This window comes from Capricornis sumatraensis, chromosome 9 (assembly GCF_032405125.1).
Source record: "Capricornis sumatraensis isolate serow.1 chromosome 9, serow.2, whole genome shotgun sequence".
Taxonomy (NCBI): Eukaryota; Metazoa; Chordata; class Mammalia; order Artiodactyla; family Bovidae; genus Capricornis; species Capricornis sumatraensis.
Window position 1 is genome coordinate 17,933,573 of NC_091077.1, and position 24,977 is coordinate 17,958,549.

Here is a 24,977-nt window from a genome sequence, read left to right on the forward strand (position 1 = left end):
GACCCAGATTGGGACTATCAAGAGGGACAAAGAGGGAGAGCCAACATTCAGTACATGGTAGAATGCCTATTGGAGGGAATGGAGACCACCTCCCTCAAGGTAGTAAGCCTACTTTGTAGGGAACAAGGTATAAGGAAGGTTGAGAAGTGCTTGCAAACAAGACTCTCAACCAGGGCTGAACATTCTTGCAAATGAGATGTTCAGCTAAGAACCCTCTGTTTGTTCCCATGGGAAAAGAACATTTCTTGCACACAAGGATGTTTCTCTGATTCCTCAAAAGGAACAGACCCAGGGACAAAACGAATTCTAAGTTGATAAGGAAGTTCCCCAAAACAAAGTCTTAGCTGCAGTAAATAAGGTAAAGGTTATCTCACCCTGCACCTGCGCATTGTATAGTCGCTGAATTATGGTGTTTGGCAACTTGCCCTGTAGATTGTTGTACAAAAGATATAAAGTAAAACAGCTATAAGAAGCAAGTAGTAAAAGTAAAAAGATTCAAACCACTCTGCAGTGTTGGTGTTTCATTCCGTTGCTAGCATCGATGTAGGGAACAAGGTATAAGGAAGGTTGAGAGTCTCGTTTGCAAGCACTTCTCAACCTTCCTTATACCTTGTTCCTACACTACTTAAACTAGATGAAGTGACCAGGGCCCTGATGAGAACCCAGAAGCCTTTCTTAAGAGACTGACAGAGGCTCTCACGACCTATACCCGGATTGCCCCAGATTCTCCGGTGGGGGTCACCACCCTAGCCAACCATTTTATATCCCAATCAGCTTCAGACATCAGAAAAAAACTCTCCAAGGCTGAGGATGGGCCTCAGACCCCCCTCTGAGCCCTGGTAAAAATGGCCTTTAAGGTTTATAATGCCTGAGAGGAAGCGACCGAAGCCAGCCACAAGGCAAGGCTTAAACAAAAAGCCAAACTCCAGGCTAACCTCCTTGAGAGACACACCCAAGCACTGGTAGCAGCCCTGCGGCCGGCCACGGGACAAAAGGTGTGTCCCCAGAAGCCACCACCAGGAGCCTGCTTCAAATGCGGTCATGAGGGCCACTGGGCCTGCCAATGCCCAAACCCCCAGCTCCCGGCAAAGCCGTGCCAGGACATTGGGCGAGTGATTGTCCCCGGGTGACTCAGGCCCCGGCCTTACCGGGCCGAGGTCTGGGCTCCCAAAAGGACATTTCCTCCCCGCACCCCGCCTTAGAACTTCTCTCCTTTGATAAGGATTGACGACGCCCAGACTCGGGGACCCCCATAACCCAAGCCGAGCCCAGGGTAATGCTTCAAGTGGCGAATGAGTCTATCAATTTCTTGATGGATACGGGGGCTGCTTAATCGGTCCTTCCCTCCTTCAGGGACACCTTGCATCCTTCCTGGGTCTCGGTGGTGGGTATAGATGGCACATCTTCACGACCCTTGCAGACTGGGCCATAGCCCTGTCAGCTTGACCACTTCCTGTTCGCACACTCTTTTCTGATAATCCCTTCATGCCCCACTCCCCTGCCGGGGCAGGACATTTTAGCTAAGCTTAGGGCCACCATTCACCTACCGCTCTCACTTTCCCAGTCTCTCACCTTGCCCCTACTCCTCCTCTGCTCCCCCGAGGCTCCAGTTGTCGACCCTAACATCTGAGACACTGAAATCCCTCTGGTAGCAACCCATCACACCCCCATCCTGATTAAGCTATGTGATCCTTCCCGCTTCCCAAGCCGCCCTCAGTTCCCCATCTCTCAGACTCACCTAGGCGGTCTTAAACCAATCATAGCCCATCTCTTAGGCCAGGGCCTCCTAGTCCCCACGACCTCGCCCTGAAATACCCCCATTCTCCTGGTGCGGAAAACTTCTGGTGACTACTGATTGGTCTAGGACCTTCGACTGATAAATGAGGCCGTAATCCCTGTTCATCTGATTGTCCCCAATCCTTATACCTTGCTTTCTGACATCCGTAGCAGTACAACTCACTTTACTGTCATAGACCTCAAAGATGCCTTTTTCACTATTCCCTTACACCCAGACTGCCAATTCCTCCTGGCTTTCACATGGACCAACCCAGAAACCCGACAGTCCTCCCAGCTAACATGGACAGTCCTCCCCCAAGGGTTTAGAGACAGCCCCCATTTTTCTGCCCAGGCTCTGGCCCGGGACCTGGCCACACGCTCTTTGCCCCCTAGTGTCCTCTTACAGTATGTGGATGACCTTCTGCTCTGCAGCCCCTCACAAGCTCTCTCTCTCAAATACATACCACTACTCTTCTTAACTTCCTTAGCTCTAAAGGATACCAAGCATCTCAACAAAAAGCCCGACTCACCCAGACCTCTATAACTTACCTAGGTCTAAAGATTACCCCAACAACTAAAGCTCTAACTACTGACAGACTCAGCCTTCTCCGAGACCTCTGCCCCCCTTCCACTGGGGAAGAAATCCTGTCCTTTTTGGAGCTAACAGGATTCTTCTGGCACTGGGTCCCCAACTATGCTTCACTGGCTAAACCCCTCTACACAGCCGCAAAGGACACCCCTACTGGACCACTCTCTTCAGAAACTGCAACCTCCACTCAGCTTTGCTGTCCTCTTCCCCACTCTTCCTGCTCAATCCCAATCTCTTCTATCACCTGTATACTGATGAAAAAGGGGGCATAGCCTTTGGAGCCCTCACACAGCCTGTGGGCCCTGAAATGCTGCCAGTGGCATTTATCTCCAAACAGTTAGACCCCACCGCCCATGGATGGTTCCCCTGCCTACGTGCCCTGGCAGCAGCAGCTTCTCTATACACAAATGCAAAAAAAAAAACCAACTAATTCTAGATCAACCGCTAACTATATTCTCACCACACCGCCTGGCCAACCTCCTGGCTTCCAAATTCCCGTCAGACCTTAATGACTCTCAGCTCCAACAATTCCACCTGGTCTTTCTGGATAATCCCCAGGTTACTTTGTGCCGCAGCTCCCAGCTAAACCCCCTATCTTCTCTCCCCTTGCTTCCAACCTATCCTTCAGGCAAAGACACAGGACCTCACTCATGCATAGAGGTCCTAGACACTCTCACCCACCGCCCCCAAATCATTTTGCTACTCCACTACAAAACCCAGACCTCACGCTATTTGTAAATGGCAGTACAAAACGAGACCCTACTGGTCCCCAGGCTGCTGCATATGCAGTTGTGACCACCAATGACATCTTTGAGGCTCGCCTGCTACCAGAGGGAACCACCTCCCAAAAGGCAGAACTAATAGCGCTCACTAGAGCCTTACACCTGGTAACGGGAAAACGGGTTAACATCTAAACTGACTCCAAATATGCCTTTTTGATTGCACATTCACATTCAGCTATTTGGAGAGAGGGGATTCCTCACCACCAAGGGATCACCCATCTCTAATGCCCCCCTAATCGCCAAGCTCCTGGAGGCCATCTCACAGCCCACTCAGGTAGCCATCCTGCACTGCAAAGGACATCAGACGACTCACGACACGGTTTCCCTAGGCAACAATAAGGCTAACCAGATGGCCAGACAGATGGCCTTACAGCAGGGGGCCTCTGCCAATACTATTTAAGACCTCCCTTACACCTAACTACTCAAAGGCCAAAATGGAGGTCCTCCTCTCACAGGAGGGCACTTCCAAACACTCCTCGGGATGAATCATGCTCCACAACAAACTAGTCCTACCCCAAAAACAGGCAATGTCCATTATCACCCAGATCCATGACTCTTTACACATTGGGCCCCACACACTTTTGACCTTCCCTAGCCCTCTCTTTTCCCTGTTACACCTCCGACCTACCATTCAGGCAGTCCATCATCACTGCCTAATTTGTGCCAAGACCTCTCCTCAAGGAGGACTCAGGCCACCACAAAAATAAATAAATAAATAAAACCTCACCAGCTGAGGGGACACCTGCCGGGACAGGATTGGCAGATAGACTTTACTCACATACCTAGACATCGGACCTTCTGGTATATGCTGGCCTCAGTCATCAGGCAAGGTAGAACGGGCTAACAGCATCCTCAAGGCTCATCTGACCAGGTTAACGGCAGAACTTCGTCTCTCCTGGGTCAATATCCTGCCAGCAGCCCTGACCCCCATACGGACAACTCCTCATGCCAAGACGGGTTTGACACCTTTTGAACTGCTGTACGGTAGGCCATATCTACTGACCAACCTTCCGGATCCCCCAACCCCACCTCTGGGGACTTACTTGCCCTATTTCACCCTCCTGAGGCCCCTACTCAGAGAACACGCTGACCATGTCCTCCCTCAACCTGTCAGAGACCACGCCCAGGCGATCCCGTCCCCCACTTTGGCACCAGGAGATCAGGTCCTCCTAAAGAAGCTGGTGCCTCAACCCCTTCAGCCCTAGTGGACTGGGCCTTTCACGGTGGTCCTCACCACCCCTACGGACATGAGCCGCGGTACCACATCACACGGCTCAAGTGGACTCCACTACACGGCCTGCCTTCTCCCAAACCCCTAGAGACTTACACCTCTAAAATCTCAGGACCTACCAAGATCATCATTACTAAGACACCCCTGCCTCCTGCTGGTGAGTGACATGCCCCATCCAATGCTTGTCTGGCCTCATCCGCTGTGGCTATTGCCAATCACAACTCTGGCTATACTCTTTGCCATTAGACTGGCTGTCACAGCCCCCCCAGGACTGGCCGCCCACACTTCGACTTTAACTGGCCCTTGCTTACCTTATTATCTGTTCGCTACTTCTGGGGTGGCCTGACCTGGCCGTATGTCTCTCACCCTAGCCTGCCTTGAAGACTTTATCTTGACCCTACTACAGGACCTTTGGCTGGCTACCCCGATTATTGACTGTGACTCCTTCATTCAGACAATTTCTGATCTGCACTTACAGGGGACCTTCCTCCTTTTTCAGTTCAGTTCAGTTCAGTCGCTCGGTCGTATCCGACTCTTTGTGACCCCATGAATCACAGCACGCCAGGCCTCCCTGTTCATCACCATCTCCCGGAGTTCACTCAGACTCATGTCCATCGAGTCCGTGATGCCATCCAGCCATCTCATTCTCTGTCGTCCCCTTCTCCTCCTGCCCCCAATCCCCCCCAGCATCAGAGTCTTTTCCAATGGGTCAACTCTTCACATGAGGTGCCCAAAGTACTGGAGTTTCAGCTTCAGCATCATTCCTTCCAAAGAACACCCAGGGCTGATCTCCTTCAGAATGGACTGGTTGGATCTCCTTGCAGTCCAAGGGACTCTCAAGAGTCTTCTCCAACACCACAGTTCAAAAGCATCAATTCTTCGGTGCTCAGCTTTCTTCACAGTCCAACTCTCACATCCATACATGACCACTGGAAAAACTATAGCCTTGACTAGACGGACCTTAGTCGGCAAAGTAATGTCTCTGCTTTTGAATATACTATCTAGGTTGGTCATAACTTTTCTTCCAAGGAGTAAGCTTCTTTTAATTTCATGGCTGCAGTCACCATCTGCAGTGATTTTGGAGCCCAAAAAATAAAGTCTGACACTGTTTCCACTGTTTCCCCATCTATTTCCCATGAAGTGATGTGACCGGATGCCATGATCTTCGTTTTCTGAATGTTGAGCTTTAAGCCAACTTTTCCATTCTCCTCTTTCACTTTCATCAAGAGGCTTTTTAGCTCCTCTTCACTTTCTGCCATAAGGGTGGTGTCATTTTCATATCTGAGGTTATTGATATTTCTCCTGGCAATCTTGATTCCAGCTTGTGCTTCTTCCAGTCCAGCGTTTCTCATGATGGACTCGGCATATAAGTTAAATAAGCAGGGTGACAATATACAGCCTTGATGAACTCCTTTTCCTATTTGGAACCAGTCTGTTGTTCCATGTCCAGTTCTAACTGTTGCTTCCTGACCTGCATACAGATTTCTTAAGAGGCAGGTTAGGTGGTCTAGTATTCCCATCTCTTTCAGAATGTTCCACAGTTGATTGTGATCCACACAGTCAAAGGCTTTGGCATAGTCAATAAAGCAGAAATAGATGTTTTTCTGGAACTCTCTTGTTTTTCCATGATCCAGCAGATGTTGGCAATTTGATCTCTGGTTCCTCTGTCTTTTCTAAATCCAGCTTGAACATCAGGGAGTTCACGTTTCACGTATTGCTGAAGCCTGGCTTGGAGAATTTGGAGCATTACTTTACTAGCATGTGAGATGAGTGCAATTGTGCGGTAGTTTGAGCATTCTTTGGCATTGCCTTTCTTTGGGATTGGAATGAAAACTGACCTTTTCCAGTCCTGTGGCCACTGCTGAGTTTTCCAAATTTGCTGGCATATTGAGTGCAGCACTTTCACAGCATCATCTTTCAGAATTTGAAACAGCTCAACTGGAATTCCATCACCTCCACTAGCTTTGTTCGTAGTGATGCTTTCTAAGGCCCACTTGACTTCACTTTCCAAGATGTCTGGCTCTAGATTAGTGATCACATCCTCCTTTTTACAAAATCTCAAATTGACTTCTTCTATCACTCTCCTCCTAATATCATAGCTTAACATGCTCTTGCCACTATTCCTCCTGGCCATGATAACACAGGCAGGACAACCTACGCCCTGCCCCCGGGGCTGCACCAAACGAGACTGCTAGGGAACTGGCAGTCACTTATGTCCACCGAGACTGTTATGCCTCACCTGCCCAGCTGTGCTCCCATGGGGTAAATGGTATTAGATGGCCAAGAGCCTTGAAACTGCCAAATCAAGCTCAGCCTGTAACTGGTATAAAGCTAAAAACAAAGATCTCTGTTTTACCATGCAAACTTACTAAGGAATGACAGATGGGAAGGGGGCCCAAGATCAGAGGCAAACACAAATCCAACATACGGTCCAACAGGACCTCATAAAATTGGCAACTGAAGCCTCTGATCCACAGCATGAGCCCAACGAACTCCTAGACCAGGTTCATCAGGTGCTCAAACCCCTAGATTTTCCATCCCAAATTTTCACCAGCCTCAATGACACCTATCAGACCCTGACTGAAACCTCACCAGACCTCTCATGTGGGCTCTGTCTTCCCTTGAGACCCCGACCATTCTTTGCCCCAACTGATTCCCAGCAAATGGGTAGAGGCCCAAAATCTCACTTGAAATGCCACTAAAGTAATCTTGCCAATGGGGCCCTTGACCACTGAGATACTGTACCTCCCAGCCAATGCCTCTTGTGTTCTGGCCAACGACACCTCATTAACCACAGTGGCCTGTGACAACTCGAGACGAGACCCCCTATCCCCAAACCCTCCAGTATGCGGAAAACCCGGGATATTCTTTCTCTGAAATCAAACCACCTTATTACAATGTTTTCTGCCCAACTGGACTCAGCCTTACACCCCAGTCTTCCTTACTCCCTACCTGACCATTCTGACACCACAGGCAATAAAAGACCAGATCCAGCCAAACCCACTGCCACCGGAAGGCATTGGCTGCAACTCCCCTGCTCCTCAGGGGAGGTTTATTCATGGCCTTAGGACTGGGGGTGAGAAGATTGGGATCAGCCTCGCACTTCTACTATAAGCTGTCCGCAGACCTCAATCGAGACCTGGACAAGGTGGCAGATTCCCTAATGACATTACAAACCCAGGTAACCTCTCCAGCAGCAGTGACTCTCCAAAATCGAAGGGCCCTAGACCTGCTAACTGCTGAAAAAGGGGGAACCTGTCAATTCCTAAGGGAAGACTGTTGTTTTTTCGTTAATGCCTCAGGGATGGTCCAGAACAAGGTTCGAGAGCTGAGAGAGAACATCAGACTTGGACAGGCCGAGTCAGATGGTTTCGATTTCTTGGGATGGTGGAAGTCGTCTTGGGCAAAATGGCTTCTCCCGCTTCTTGGGCCCCTAGCCGCCTTGCTCCTCATCCTGTCGATAGGACCTTGTATTTTTCAGATCATCCTCTGGAGGGTCAGGGAGCTGACCCAGACAGCTACTGGACAGATGTTGATGGTGGCCGCATACTCCAAACTCCCATCCAGAGACCCTGAAGCCCCCTAAAGTTCACTGGGATCCGGCCACGACCCTCAGCCCCAAAGACACCCCAGTTCAGAAGGAAGTAGTCAGAAGCTGAAAGGTTGTTGTTGAATCACGACACCGGGATTCTTGGCCCCTGGAGGAGAAGCATTCAATCTGGGGCCAGAGACGAGGCTTGATCGCTCAGAGCTTTTGTGTAATAAAGTTTTATTAAAGTATAAAGGAGATAGAGAAAGCTTCTGACATAGGCATCAGAAGGGGGTAGAAAGAGTACCCGCTTGCTAGTGTTAGCAATGGAGTTATATACTCTCCAGCAAATCAAAAGAATGTCTGGAGGTTGTAAAGACCTCATCAGACCTACTCCCATAATTTATATTTCAAGATAACGGAATTAGCCAGAAGGTTTAATCCAGAAACTGTCCTCAGGCAGAACACATAATACATTGTTGTTACATCCTTGTGAAGAGCAGGTCTACTCCCATAATTTACAGAATTAGCCAGAAGGTTTAATCCAGAGACTGTCCTCAGGCATAATACATTGTTGTTATATAATGCTAAGTAGAGAAGGAAAAAAAAATTTGTCCTTTCTTCCTCCTTGAGAATTCCAGACCCCTCTCTCCTTGGGGACCCCTAGACTTCTTATCAACCTGCCTAGGAAATGACTCTCTCAAAGCGATAACGGTACCCCTTATCCTATCAAAAGGGTTAAAATGTAAGGCCGGACCCCGGGGCCATGATGAGCCGCCCCTCTTCTCTCCCAACCCTCCTAACAGAAGGGTCCTCCCAGATCCCGGGGACCAATGACAGCACACTTCACCGGCTAAAGCCGCCCCACCCCAGCCACGTAGAAGGACCTGTCAGCCCGCGACGCCTCGGCCTGGCGACCTATCCTAACCCCTGCCCATCTAGCCTGACCATCCCTCGCAACGAATGTATAAAAACCACCCCCAACACGGTCCGGGTCCGAACCCTGCCCGGGAGTGCTTCCCATTAAAGCCTGTTAGACACTCTTTTCGGTGTCCTGGTCTTTACCTAACATCCTTCAGAAAGAAAAGAGAAATTAAGATATTTCCAGATTGTTATGCACAGAGCCCGTATCTCCGCACCGACCAAGAGAGCAAGTCCACCACAGTTAATGCAAAGGCAAGAAGGGAGTTTATTTCTAGCGCGCTAGGGCCCAAGTCTCATCCAGCACAGTGGAATCCGACAAGAGCCCCGAACAAAGGAGTATGGCGGCTTATATACAGGCAGTTCTTTGTCTCAGTTACAGGAGTAGCTGGCGTTACATGATTAGCCAGGCAGGATGAGCGCATGTCCTGTCTCTTTCTGGTTGGTGTGTGTGGGAAGTCTTCCTAATTTGGTCAAGGAATGTTCTGTTAAGGAAACATGACTCAGGTCCTAGAGCCCGTCGTTTGGTCCCTAACATTCCCCCCTGTCCTTAGATCATATAGAGGAATCTTCCTCTCGGTCCTGAGACACAGTTTGATATTGTTGCTGAAGCACAAACAGCTGTACTGTATTTATGCGTTCTTTTTCCCAATCGGAGTACGGAGGTACGGGTCCTATAAATGAGAAGTTAAGTAAGTCCCGATTTCCTACATCCCACCGTCTATACCCTGGAGTCTCCGACCCATCATTGGAAGTTACGCAGTCCCAAGATTTACAATAAGAGTCCTGTATCCCCCCACAGATCTTCCAGTTATGCCTGGCTGCACCTGGACATGCCCAGAATGCATGATTCCGGAGCTTGCCCCTCTTCCAGGGTACATTCACCACCGGCTTAAGGTCAAAGTATAAGTCTGGCCACCAAGTATTTGGTGGATGTATTGCGGTGGTGGAGTTAAGCATCTCACGTGTTAGTCCATTTTGCAGTTTCCAGGTGATTCTGATGGGTTGGTGCGGGTTCACGCTGGCAGCTTCAGAGCAGAGTAGCATGGTCATCCATAAGATGGTCCAAATGAGTTGTCTTGGTCCTGTCGACGACGCCGGAGCTTCAGCCTCAGGGGGTTGGACGGGTGCAGAGACGCTTCCCATTTTTTTTTAGCGTCTTCCTGCTCTGCTGAAGTAGCTGGGCGTACGTGGTTGCAATGCACCCAAGGCCCGATACCGTCGACCTTTAGGGCAGTTGGGGTGGTAAGAAGAACAACATAAGGACCCTTCCATTTGGGTTCTAGTGCCTTGGTTTGGTGCCTTTTGACCCATACCCAATCTCCTGGGCCAATGTCATGTGAGGGAATAGTTCCCTTATTTTGACCCACATGTATTTCCCGGAGCAGTTTTCAGACATGAGAGTGCACCTTGCTTAAGGCCATCAAGGCCTCTTGGAATTGTCCTAACGTGGGAGGCGGTAGTTTCTTCCCTTCAAATATTGGACATACAGGGGGAGGTCTCCCATACAGAATTTCAAATGGGGTCAGAAAGGGCAAAGGGAAGGAGGGTCACCCAGTCCCCACCAGTCTCTATAGCCAATTTAGTTAAAGTTTCTTTTAGGGTCCAATTCATTCTTTCTACTTGCCCTGAGCTCTGTGGACTGTATTCACAATGTAACTTCCATTTAGTCCCCAGGGCTAGGGCAAGGCTGTGAACTATTTGACTCACAAAAGCACGTCCATTATCAGAGCCGATGGTCACCAGCAGGCCAAACCTGGGAACTATTTCTTCTAAAATCTTTTTCACCACTATCATCGCGGTTTCTCCCTTTGTAGGAAAAGCCTCCACCCACCCTGAGAAGGTATCCACCAACACTAACAAGTACCGGTAACCATACTTGCCTGGCCTTACCTCGGTGAAATCTATTTCCCAGTGTTGCCCTGGTCCTTCTCCCTGATACCTCAGTCCTGCATGTTGTCCTTTTCCTGGCCTCATCTGTTGACACGCCTTACAAGCATGCGCTATGTTCTTTACAGTTGTCTGGTGCCGGGGAAATCATAGGCGCGCAGTTTGAAAGAGCATCAGAGTCTTCTTTTCTCCCAGATGAGTAGACAAGTGTAAATGCTCACATAGTTGCCGTCCCAACTGAGCAGGGAGTATCAAGTAGCCGTCTGAGTCTCGGTACCATCCATCTTCACCTTTTTGAAGGTTGGTGTGTTCTTGGATCCAAGCAAGGTCTGTGGATGAATACTCAGGGGTTGGGGGCAGAGCTCCCATACCTGGAGGTGGAAGTCCGATCGCCAACACAGGGGTGATGAAATCTTCATCAGCTACTTTTCAAGCTGCCAGGTCTGCGGCACGATTCCCTCGTGCCGTGGGGCTGTCACCCTTCTGATGTCTAGGTACGTGTACTACTGACACAGCCCAAAGCATCTGTACAGCCTCTAAAAGTCTACGAATTTCAGGCAAATTTTTAATTTCTTTTCCTTCAGCTGTCAAAAACCCCCGTTCCTGATATATCGGGCCCTGGATGTGTACCGTGCCAAAAGCATAGCGACTGTTAGTGAAAATAGTTATTCTTTTTTCTTTGGCTCTCTCTAATGCTTGAATCAGGGCAATTAACTCTGCCTTTTGTGCTGAGGTATCCGGGGGAAGGGCCTCTGCCCATATCGTCCGTTCAGAGTCATCTACTACTGTGGCTCCCGCCCGTCTCTGTCCATCTTTCACATAACTGCTGCCATCTGTGAACCATTTTAGCTCACTGTTATCCAGTGGAGTATCGGTTAAGTCCTTTCGTATTGCTGTTACCCCAGCCAGTATCTCATCACAATCATGGAGGGGGCTATTTTCCTCCGGATTGGGCAAAAGAGTGGCCGGATTTAGAGTGCAGGGCATTTGGAAATGAATCCGTCAAGTAGCAAGGCCTGGTAGTATGTCAAGCGGGCATTAGAAATCCATTTACCTGAGGGTTGCTTTAAAACTCTCTCTATGGCATGAGGAGTGTAGACCAAGAGTCTCTGTCCATAAGTCAGTTTATCAGCATCGTGGACTAAGAGCGCGGTGGCCGCGATGATACGGAGGCAAGGTGGCCATCTGGCTGCCGCTGGGTCCAGTCTCTTGGAAAGGTAAGCTACAGGTCGCTTTCATGGTCCCCATCTCTGTGTTAGTACCCCTTTTCTTATCCCCCACTTTTCATCTACAAATAACTGGAAAGGCTTAGATGGATCAGGGAGGGCAAGGGCAGGAGCTTCTAGCAAGGCTCACCTGAGCTCTTGGAAGGCCTCTTTCATTGGCTCAGTCCATTTCCAGTCTTTGTTTTCTTTGGTCCCTTCATATAGGGGCCTGGCCTTTTCTGCAAACCCCAAGATCCATAACCGGCAATATCCCACAGTTCCCAGAAATTTTCTCACTTGTCTAGGGTTAGCTGGCTCAGGGATCTGGAGGATGGTTTCTTTCATAGCCTGTGTTAGCCACCTCTGGCCCTGTTTTATCTTATAACCGAGGTATGTAACCTCTTGCTTGGCAATCTGGGCCTTTTTGGCACTGGCCCTGTAACCTAAAGTCCCCAAGGTTTGTAGAAGGTCACCTGTTGCCTCTTGGCACTCTTTCTCTGTAGCTGCTGCCAGCATAAGGTCATCAACATATTGTAATAAAACAATGGTAGGGTGTTCAACCCAATACTCACGGAGGTCTTCGTCCAGGGCCTCATTAAATAACGTGGGCGAGTTTTTGAAACCCTGTGGTAAGCGAGTCCATGTCAGCTGCACAGGGGTCTGACCACCGTCTTCCTGCCATTCAAAGGCAAAGATCTCTTGGCTTGCAGGGGCAAGAGGCAAACTGAAAAAGGCATCTTTTAAATCTAAAACAGTATACCCAATGTAGTTTGGAGGCAAGTTGCTTAGCAATGTATAAGGGTTAGGAACTGTAGGATGAGTATCACTCACCCATTTATTGACTTCTCATAGATCTTGAACCAGTCTAAAATCAGTTCCCCCAGACTTTTTCACAGGCAACAGGGGAGTGTTCCTTGGGGACCGGCACCTTTTCAGGACCCCAGCATCTATGAGGCATTGTATATGAGGAGTAATTCCTTGTCGAGCCTCTTGACTCATGGGATACTGCCGTACCCTCACCAGGGAAGCACTGGCTTTCAGTTCCACAATGATAGGGGGCCTCTGTTTGGCCAGTCCCATTCCTGCTGTTTCAGCCCAGGCCTGAGGGTATCTTTGAACCCATGGTTGTACTTTGGGGCTTACTGTCGCTGGGGCCTCTGGCAAGTAGAGTCTGTATTCATCTTTTAATGCCAGAGACAGGACCTGAAGAGGATGCCTGGTCCCATCTAAAACCGACACTTGTCCGTGGTCGAAATGAATTTGGGCATTCACTTTAGACAGTAAATCCCTTCCCAACAAGGGCGCTGGACACTCAGGTATCACCAGAAAAGAATGGGTCACCTGGTGGGCCCCCAAGTTCACATGCCGTTTTGTAGTCCATCCATATCGTTTAGTCCCGGTTGCTCCCTGCACCCAGCTACTTTTCTTAGACATGGGTCCATCTTTTTGGTTTAAGACTGAGTATTGGGCTCCCGTGTCCACCATGAAGCCAACCGGTTTCCTCTCCACTTTTATAGTTACCCAGGACTCAGGGAGGGGCTTTGAGCCCTGACCCCCCTAGTCACTATCCTCACCCACGTAGAGGATATGACTGTCTGGAGAGGGAGTCTCATTCTTGGGGGTCTTGGGCCCCTCTTTTAGATTTTTCTTGGGGCATTTATCTTTCCAATGTCCAAACTCTTTACAAAATGCACATTGGTTTTTCTCAAGCTTACGCCTTGTCGTTTTTTCTTCAATTTTTGAGTCCAATTTTTCCCCTTTTTGGAACCTGTTTTTGTTTTCAACCCCAGCAAAAAATATCTGGGCCAGCTCTTTTTGATTTGTACGGTTTTCTTCAGCTCTAAATTCTCTTTTTTCTCTTTTAATGCGGTCCTCTCTCTCTTCTGGGATCTCTCTATGATTAAAAACTCTCTCGGCTGCCCTCACTAGATCTTGCAAGGATTGTTCATTTAACCTCTCTATCTTTTGTAACTTTCTTCTAATATCGGGGGCTGCTTGATTTACAAATGCTAACATAACTGCCGCTCGTGACTCATCTGCCTGTGGGTCCATAGGGGTATACTGTCTAAAAGCTTCCATTATCCTTTCAAGGAAGGCTGCTGGGCTCTCATTTGGCTCCTGCCTCACTGAATTTATTTTGGCCAAATTAGCTGGCTTCCTGGCGGCCACTCTAAGGCCGGCCATAAGAGTCTGGCGGTACACTCGGAGACGCTCCCTACCTTCAGCGCATTCGAAGTCCCAGTTGGGTCGCACCAAGGGGAACCCCTCCTCAATGAGGTTAGGCTGTATTGTGGGCCTGCCATCCACCCCTGGCACATTCTTCCGAGCTTCTGACAGGATCCACTTGCGCTCCTTTGTAGTGAAAAGCACCTGTAACAGTTGCTGACAATCATCCCAAGTGGGATTGTGAGTAAAAAGGATAGACTCTAAAAGATCAATAAGACCCTGCAGTTTTTCAGAGAAGGAGGGAGTCTGGGTTTTCCAATTGTACAAATCACTAGTGGAGAAGGGCCAATACTGATATGTCTGCTCTCCACCCTCTCTGGCTGGTCCCGCCCGGACTGGAAACGCATGAACGGTGGAGGAGGGGACTTCTGGGTCTTCTTCTTCCGCTACGCTGGCCATTTCCCTTGTTCTTCCCCGAGTTCCCTGGGCGGGGCCCCCTTCTCTGGGAGGAGCTGAAGGCTCGGTTCTCCTCCTGGCTTCTCCCGATGAAACCTGCGGAACCTGTGGAAGCAAGGGCGGATGTGGATCCACATACAGGGGTGGGAACAATTCGGTCTCCAGATCCATCAGATTAGGATACAGAGAAGATTCCTGGAAGACCGGCTTTGGTCAATTCTCGTCCTTTTTTCCTTCTTTTTCTTCGGAAGCCTTCATGACTAGCACCTGTGGGCTTGGCAGGTTGGAGTTGGGGAAGAGGGACGGGGAGGTTTAGGAGGTTTAGAAGGAGCGAGAACAAATGGTTTAAGCCATTCTGGTGGGTTTCTCACTAGATCCTGCCAGACCAGAATGTAGGGAGTCTGATCTGGGTGCCCGGCAGGACTAGGAGTAAGCACCCTCTCTTTAACTGCCTGGATAATTTGGGGATTGAAGGTTCCCTCTTGTGGCCATCCGACGTCAAAGGTGGGCCACTCAGCGGAACAGAAAGTCACCAGTTTGCTCTTCTTCACCAGTAACGAAAGATTCTGAGCTCTAGACTTGAAATCAGAGAGGTGGTCAGTCATCAGAGACAGCAGAGTAGAAGTAGTCTGCTACAGAGAACACAAACAACAACGAGACTCACACGGACAGTGCCGGCACACAGAGACACAGAAACGACACAACAAACAGATTCCAACTCTCAATATTACTTTCAGTCCTCTTTACAGCACTAGAAACCCCTTCTCTACTTGCAAGTGTCTTACCGTCAGGGCGTCCTCAGTGCCAGCTGCCCTCCCGGTACGCTACCGGGGACTCAGCCTCACGCTGGACTTGCCTCTGCACTTTACACCCAGATACCTCCCCAATACGATACTGGGCCCCGGACTTAATCTGGGCTTCTGCAATGTTAGCACCGGTGCTCAGAGCTCTTATCTCCTAACGAGGTTACTCCCTTCTACCAGGAGAGTTGTCCTTCCCGGTGGGACGGAGATCCCAGACGAGCCCCCAAATGTTATGCACCGAGCCCGTATCTCCACACCGACCAAGAGAGCAAGTCCACCACAGTAATGCAAAGGCAAGAAGGGAGTTTATTTCTAGCGCGCTAGGGCCCAAGTCTCATCCAGCACAGTGGAATCCGACAAGAGCCCCGAACAAAGGAGTATGGCAGCTTATATACAGGCAGTTCTTTGTCTCAGTTACAGGAGTAGCTGGCGTTACATGATTAGCCAGGCAGGATGAGTGCATGTCCTGTCTCTTTCTGGTTGGTGTGTGCGGGTAGTCTTCCTAATTTGGTCAAGGAATGTTCTGTTAAGGAAACATGACTCAGGTCCTAGAGCCTGTCATTTGGTCCCTAACACAGATAAACAACAGCTGAGAAAATTCACTACCAGTAGCCCTGCCATAAATGTTAAAGGAAGCTCTTGGAGCTGAACGAAGGCATATGAGATAGTAACTGGAAGCCATAAGAAGAGATAAACACCAGCAAAGGTAACTACTTAGGTAAAGGTAGAAGCCAATGTTATCATTTTGGTTCATTTGTTGTTGTTTAGTAGCTAGGTCATGTCCGACTTTTTTCACAGGACACCATGGACTGTAGCCCACCAGGCTCCTCTGTCTGCAGAATTTCCCAGGCAAGAATACTGGAGTGGGTTGCCATTTCCTTCTCCAGAGGATCTTCCCGACCCAGGGATCAAACCCACTGCTCCTGCATTGCCGGCGGATTCTTTACCACTCAGCCAACAGGGAAGGGCATTTTGGTTCATAACTCCTCCGTTTTTATATATTATTTAAAAGGCAAATGCACCAAACAATCATCATAAACCTATTTTAAAGGGAACACAAAGTATGAAGATGCAGCCTGTGACACTAACAATATACAGAGGACTGGCACGCCTGAGACGAGGCCTGCTCTCCAGGCTGTGCACCATGAAGGCCCCACCTGGCAGCGCGGCCATGCCTCACAGCCGCCAACGTGACCTGCATCCACACAGCACCACCGGCTCCAGCGACAGCCCCCATGTGCCCAGACCCAGGCCTCAGCTGTTCTGCCAGCACCTTAAGCATCAGAGACCACCGCAGCCTCATGGAGTCCATAGGCAAACTGAAGCCGCCGCCATTCTGCCGCGCTGCAGCTTTCTCTCCAACTTTGATGGACAGTGAGGTCGGTCTGCAGCCACCAATCAGGGGTGTGTTGAGGGAGTCAACCAATAGTCGGCGTCGGGAGGCAAGGCCACTAGGCTGGAAGGATAGTACCCCAGGAGAGCACCCAGGTAAATCAAATAAATGCCCCCAAGCTGGGAATGAATGGATGAAATAAAAGGGGAAAAAATAAATGACAAAGGGAGATTTAAAAAAAGCTCCCTCTTGGAAATTCCCCAGCAGTCCCATCATTAGGACCCTGAACTTCCATTGCAAAGGCCACAGGTTCAATCTCTGGTTAGGGAACTACGATCCCACAAGCTAGGTGGGACATGGCCAAAAGAAACTTCCTGTTTCCAGGAACCTCAATTTTTGGTGTGCATGCAAATCACCTAGAGAATGTAAGTGTTCATCTTTAGGTCGCGTTACCCAGTATGCTTCTCTGAGGCTAGGAAATACTAGCAAATACTAAAATGAATAGTGGCGATGCTGAGCCCTTGTTTATTGAGAATGATGGAGAATTGAGTAGAGAGGTAAGGCTAGAAAGAGCGACAGGGACAACTGGTAAAATTGCCCTTTCTTTTATTACTATTTTTATTTATTATACTTTAACAACATAAAATAATTTTAAAATTGATAAGATATATCAAACTTCCCTGGTGGTCCAGTGGCTAAGGCTCTGCACTCAGTGCAAGGAGCATCGTTTCAATCCCTGGTCCAGAGAGATCCCAATGCCTGAAGGGCACCTAAGCCCCTGGCCACAACTACTGAATCCCGAAGGCCACAGAGCCTATGCTTGACAACAAGAGACGGTTCCTCAAAGAGAAGCCAAGATAAGTCAACTAGAGAGTAGCTACAGCTCCCTACAACTAGAGAAACCCCACCGACAGTAATGAAGACCCAGCACCGCCATAAATGGATACATAAAATTTTAAAAGTTAGTAAGATATATTACTATAATTCTTCACAAAAGAAATGTTCATTGTAGAAAATTTAGAAAAGGAAATCTAGTATAAGAAAAAAAAATAGTGAAAATCACAGAGATATCTACCCACTGTTAATGTTTGAATGTATTAGCATCCAGTCTTTAAAATATATTCAGGTGTATCTATATTTTTATACACAAATTGTTTGTATATTGCTTTCACTTAATAATAATAATACATATATTTCCATATCAACAAAAAAGAGGGGTAGTGACAGGAATGTATAAGAGCAAAATGTTTTTATACTACTGAAAATGTTAGTACTATTAAAACTAAGTTGTTTTAAGCTTGCTGTGTTAATTGCAATCCCCAAGACAACCACTAAGAGAATAATTTTTGAAGACAAAAGAAAGACGAAAAAGAAGGGCAATCAAAAATGGTACACTTCAAAAAGTCAGTAATACCAAAACCAGGCAGTAACGGAGAAAATGAACAACAAAACATACACAGAAAACAAACAGCCAAATTGTAGAAGGAAATTCTTACATATGAATAATTGTTTTAAAAGCAAATGGATTAGGGACTTCCCTGGTCTAGTGGCTAAGACTCCCAACGCAGGGGGCCCAGGTCCCATTCTTAGTCAGAAAACTAAATCATTCTTAGTCAGGAAACTAGGGAACCACATGCTGTAACTACGACTTCACATGCTGCAACTAAAAAAAAACATTCCCATATGTCACCACTAAGACCTGGCACAGCCCAATAAATAAATAATAAAATAAAAAGTAAATGGATTAAATTTTCTTAAAAGGCAGAGATTGGGATATTGAATAAAGAAACAAGGTTCATCTGTCCACACGAGAGTTACTTTAGCTACAAAGACACAGAGAGGTTGAGTGTAAAAAGATAGAAAAAGATGTTTCATCTAAGTCGTACCAAAGGAGAGCTGGAGAGGCTATATTATGGTCAGACAAAATAGACTTTAAAGTTAAAAAAAATTACAAAGCACAAAGAGTGTTACATATTGGTGAAGGGTCAATGTGGTAAGAAGATACGACAATTATAAGCATATACATACCTAACAGAAACAAGACCAAGAGCTGACTGTGGCTCAGATCATGAACCCCTTATTGCAAAATTCAGACTTAAATCGAAGAAAGTAGGGAAAACCACTAGACCATTCAAGTATGACCTGAATCAAATCCCTTATGATTACACAGTGGAACTGACATATAGGTTCAGGGATTAGATCTGATAGACAGAGTGCCTGAAGAACTATGGACAGAGGTTTGTGACATTGTACAGGAGGCAGTTATCAAGACCATCCTCAAGAAAAAGAAATACAAAAAGGCAAAATGGTTGTCTGAGGAGGTCTTACAAATAGCTGAGAAAAGAAGAGAGGCTAAAGGCAAAGGAGAAAAGGAAACATATACCCATCTGAATGCAGAGTTCCAAAGAATAGCAAGGAGAGACAAGAAGGCCTTCCTCAGTGAACAATGTAAAGAAACAGAGGAAACCAATAGAATAGGAAAGGCTGGAGATCCCTTCAAGATAATTAGAGATGCCAAGGGAACATTTCATGCAAAGATGGGCTCAGTAAAGGACAGAAAAGAAGCAGAAGATATTAAGAAGAGGTGGCAAGAATACACAGAAGAACTGTACTAAAAAGATCTTCACGACCCAGATAATCACGATGGTGTGATCTCTCATCTAGAGCCAGACATCCTGGAATGTGAAGTCAAGTGGGCCTTAGAAACCATCGCTATGAATAAAGCTAGTGGAGGTGATGGAATTCCAGTTGAGCTATTTCAAATCCTAAAAGACGATGCTGTGAAAGTGCTGCATTCATATGCCAACAAATTTGGAAAACTCAGCAGTGGCCACAGGACTGGAAAAAGTCAGTTTCCATTTCAATCCCAAAGAAAGCCAATGCCAAAGAATGTTCAAACTACAGCACAATGGCACTCATCTCACACGCTGGCAAAGTAATGCTCAAAATTCTCCAAGCCAAGCTTTAACAGTATATGTACTGTGAACTTCTAGATGTTCAAGTTGGGTTCAGAAAAGGCGGAGGAACCAGAGATCAAATTGCCGACATCCACTGGATCATTGAAAAAGCAAGAGAGTTCCAGAAATAAAACATCTACTTCTGCTTTATTGATTATGCCAAAGCCTTTGACTGTGTGGGTCACTACAAACTGGAAAATTCTTCAAGAGATGGGAATACCAGACCACCTGACCTGCCTCCTCAGAAATCTGTATGCATGTCAAGAGGCAACAGTTAGAACCAAACATGGAACAACAGACTGGTTCCAAACTAGGAAAGTACACCAAGGCTGTATATGGTCACCTGCTTATTTAACTTATATGCAGAGTACATCATGCAAAATTCCAGGCTGGATGAAGCACAAGCTGGAATCAAGATTGCTGGGAGAAATATCAATAATCTCAGATATGCAGATGACACCACCCTTATGGCAGAAAGCAAAGAAAAACTAAAGAGCCTTTTGATGAAAGTGAAAGAGGAGAGTGAAAAAGCCGGCTTAAAACTCAACATTCAAAAAATGAAGGTCACAGCATTCAGTCCCATAACTTCATGGCAAATAGATGGGGAAACAATGGAAACAGTGATAGATTTTATTTTCTTGGGCTCCAAAATCACTGTCGATGGTGACTGCTGCCATGAAATTAAAAGACGTTTGATCCTTGGAAGAAAAGCTATGTCCAACCTAGACAGCATATTACAAAAGCAGAGATATTACTTTGCCAACAAAGGTCCATCTAGTCAAAGCTATGATTTTTCACATATAGATGTGAGAGGTGGACTATAAAGAAAGCTGAGCACCGAAGAACTGATTCTTTTGAACTGTGGTGTTGTAGAAGACTCTTGAGAGTCCCTTGGACTGCAAGGAGATATAACCAGTCCATCCTAAAGGAAATCAGTTCTGAATATTCATTGGAAGGACTTATGCTGAAGCTGAAACTCCAATACTTTGGCCACCTGATGCAAGAACTGACTCATTGGAAAAGACCCTGATGCTGGGGAAGATTGAAGGCAGGAGGAGAAGGGGACAATAGAGGATGAGATGGTTGGATGGCATCACCTACTTGATGGACATGAGTTTGAGCAAGCTCTGGGAGTTGGTGATGGACAGGGAAGCCTGATGTGCTGCAGTCCATGAGGTCGCAAAGAGCTGGACACAACTGAGAAACACACAAACACACATATACGTTATTGATTTTGCAAAAATAAAAAAGGTTATAAGAGGATACTATGGATAGTTCTGGGCTTCCCAGGCGGTGCTAGTGGTAAAGAACCCCTTTGCCAACACAGGAGACATAGGAGACATGGGTTTGATCCCTGGGTCAGGAAGATCACCTGGAGGAGGGCATGGCAACCTGCTCCAGTATTCTTGCCTGGAGGATCCCATGGACAGAGGAGCCTGGTGGGCAATAGTCCATAGAGTCAAAAAGGGTTGGACATGACTGAGGTAACTTAGCACTCACACACAAATAGCTCTATGCCAACAAACTTAATAACCTAGATGAAATGGACAGATGCTTAGAAATATACAACCTACAAAAACTGACTCAAGATGAAATAGAAAATCTGAATAGACCTATAATAAGGAAGGAGATTTAATCACTAATCAAAAATCTCCCAACAAAGAAAAGCCCAGATTGGATGATTTCAGTGGTGAATTTTATCCAACATTTAATGAAAAATTAACACCAATCTCTCCCAAACTTTTCCCAAAAAAATATTGAAAAGGAGGGAACACTTTCAAACTCATTCTGAGGGAGTCCAGGTTTGGTTCCTAGTTAAGGAACAAGACCCCACGTGTGGCAACTAGAGATCCCGCATGCCACAACAAATGATGTAAGATCCTGAAAACCACAGCTAAGCCTGATGCACCCAAATGAAGAAAAATAAAATAATTAAATATTTTTAAATAAAAATATAAAATAGTAGCAAACGATACAGAATATCGGTAGCATATTAAAAGGTGCTTCCCGGGTGGCTCCGTGGTAAAGAATTCACCTACAGTGCTAGGGATGCAGGTTGTATCCTTGGGTGGCAAAGATCCCCTGGAGAAGGACATGGCAACCCACTCCAGTATTCTTGCTTGGGAAATCCCAAGGACAGAGGAGTCTGGTGGGCTACAGTCCATGGGGTTGCAAAGAATTAGACACAACTTAGCAACTGAATAACAGCAGCAGGCATGTTAAAAGGATTACACAATATGACCAAGAGAGATTCATTTTCAGGGTGGAAGAATGGTGTGGCCTATAAAAATCAATCAGTGCAATACACCACATTTTTTTTTAATAAGGGAAAAAGACACATTATCACCCCCATTGATGCAAAAAAAGCTTTTGACAAAATCCAACACCCTTCATGATAAAAACACTCAATAAACAGGGAATACAAGAGAACATCCTTAACATGATAAAGGCCACATATGAACAGCTCACAGCTAATATCATACTTAATGAAGAATGACTCAAAGCTTTTCCTGTAAAATCAGGAAGAAGACAATTACAATTTTCCAATTCTATTCAACATAGTACTGCAAGTTCTAGCCAGAACAGGTAGGTAAGAAAATGATATAAAAACCATCCAAATTGAAAAAGAAGTAAAATTATCTCCATTTACAAGTGACATAATTTATATTTAGAAAAAAACCTTTTAAATACATTTTTAAAAGTTAGAGGTAATAAAATGAATTCAGCAAATTGAAGGATATAAGATCAACATGTACATTGGTTGTATTTCTATATAATAGCAATTTACCACCCAAAAAGGAAATTTAAAAATCAATTCCACTTACAACAGTATCAAAAAGAATGAAATATTTAGGAATAAATCTAACCAAGGGGAAGAAAACTGGAAGCTATAAAACACTGTTTAAGAAAATTAAAGAAGACCTAAATAAATGGAAATACATCTCATGTTCATGGATGGAAAATTTTAAATTGTTAAGGTGGCAATAGTATCCAAAATGATCTGTATATTCTGTGCAATCCCTGTCAAAAATGTGTGCAGGCATAGAAAACTGGAATTCATATGGAATCTCAAGGAACTCCAAATACCCAAAACTATCTTGAAAAAGAGCTGTAGGATTCACATGTTCTGATTTTAAAATGTACCACAAAGCTACTGTAAGTAAACCAGTGGGGATACTGACATAAGAATAGACATATAGACCAAAGAAATAGAAGAGTGAAAAACTAGAAATAAACTCTCATATGTATGGTCAACTGATTTTAGATAAGGATGCCAAGACCATTGAATGGGGGAAAGAACAGTCTTTTCATCAAATGGCACTGGGAAAACTGAATATCCACATGCAAAAGAATTAAGTTGGACTGTTAACTTATAGCATATCCAAAAATTAGTTCAAAATGGATCAAATACCTAAACTTCATTAAAACTATAAAAATCTTAGAAGGAAGCAAAGGGGAAATTATTTGTGGCATTAGATTTGGCCATGATTTCTTCTTTTCCTTTTAATGACTTTACTAACATATAGTTCACATATCTTTGGGCACTTCCTTATGTTGGGGCCCTGGTGTGAGAAGCAGCCAATGACTGGTCACGTTCAAAAATTCTTTATTAAACTCGCTATTCAGGGGATGGAGGTCACATGCATCTCTAGTCAGGCTGTGGTAGTTTGGTTACTCTTGGTTTACACAAAATCTGGAAGGAAATTGAAGCACTGAGAACATGGAAAGAAGCTACACCTACATAGCATGCAAATGAAGCGATCCTAGCTACCCACTCCAGTGTGGACAGATGTCAAAAAAACATGGCTGAGCAAAAGTTTTGGGGTCAAGGTTGCCCTCTTCACATTGTACTGGTTGCCCAGGCACCTTCCTTATAAAGAGGTCTGACAATGACTCCTGATCAGCATAGTCATCCATACATCAGGGAGCGGGGGAAATCTTAAAAGCTTCTCTCTACTCCAGCTCAATAATCATACTTTCCCTCTGTCCCTTACCTTTCCCTCCTCCATATCTTCAGTCTGTAGAAGGCACCAACCTTTTGTTTAGGGTTCTGGTAGTCATGAGATGACCCCCAGGTTTGTGCTTCTCCAGCTGACTCTTCACTGGCACACCATTCCTGGAGAACCTAGAACAGAAGAAGATCAGTGCCTTCTGCTTCTTGTCTGCTCTGTCTCACCACATAAATGATTAAGCCTTAACTGTTACTTTCATTTTAACTCATCTTAATGGGCTCCTTGGCATGAAGTGATGGGGCCGGATGCCATGATATTAGTTTTTTTAATGCTGAGTTTTAAACCAGTTTTTTCACTCTCCTCTTTCACCTTCATCAAGAGGCTCTTTAGTTCTTCTTCGCTTTCTGCCATTAGGGTAGTGTCATCTGCATATGGGGGGAACATGGAAACAGTGATGGTCTTTATTTTCTTGAGCTCCAAAATCACTGTGGACAGTGACTGGATCCATGAAACAGAAAGACTCTTGCTCCTTGGAAGAAAAACTATGACAAACCTAGACAGCATATTAAAAAGCAGAGACATCACTCTACCGACAAAAGTCATATAGTCAAATCTATGGTTTTTCCAGTAGTCATGTATGGATGTAAGAGTTGGACCATAGAGAAGGCTGATGCTGAAGAATTAATGCTTTCAAACTGTGGTGCTGGAGAATACTCTTTAGAGTCCCTGGGATTGCAGGAAGATCAAACCAGTCAATCCTAAAGGAAATCAACCCTGGATATTCATTAGAAGGACAGATGCTGAAGTTGAAGCCTCAAAACTTTGGCCACCTGGTGTGAACAGCAGACTCATTGGAAAACACCCTGATGCTGGGAAAGAATGAAAGCTGGAAGACAAGGCGGCAACAGAGGATGACATGGTTGGATGGCATCACTGACTCAGTGGACAGGAGTTTGAGCAAACTCTGGGAGATACTGAAGGACAGGGAAGCCTGGTGTACTGCAGGCCATGGGGTCGCAAACAGTCGGAAATGACTGAGTGACTAAACACCATCACCACCAACAACAAATGCGTTACTTGGACAACACCTGGCAGCTCAGCTCTCTCCAGCTCATTTGAACTGTTGAATTGGACTTGTGCTTTTCAATCACCTTCTTATAACCTTGTTGAATGCCAAACATCACATATAAAAAATTAGGCAAAATATGAGTCCCTGGAAGATATAACCACTCATCTCCAGAGAGGATTGTTTTTTCCTTTTTTTTTTTTAAAGCGGCTAAACTGGAGCCCCTAGCTTTTCCAGATCTCTTTAATTCACCGAGAAAGAAAGAGAAGTCACTCAGTCGTGTCTGACTCTTTGCGACCCCATGGACTGCAGCTGACCAG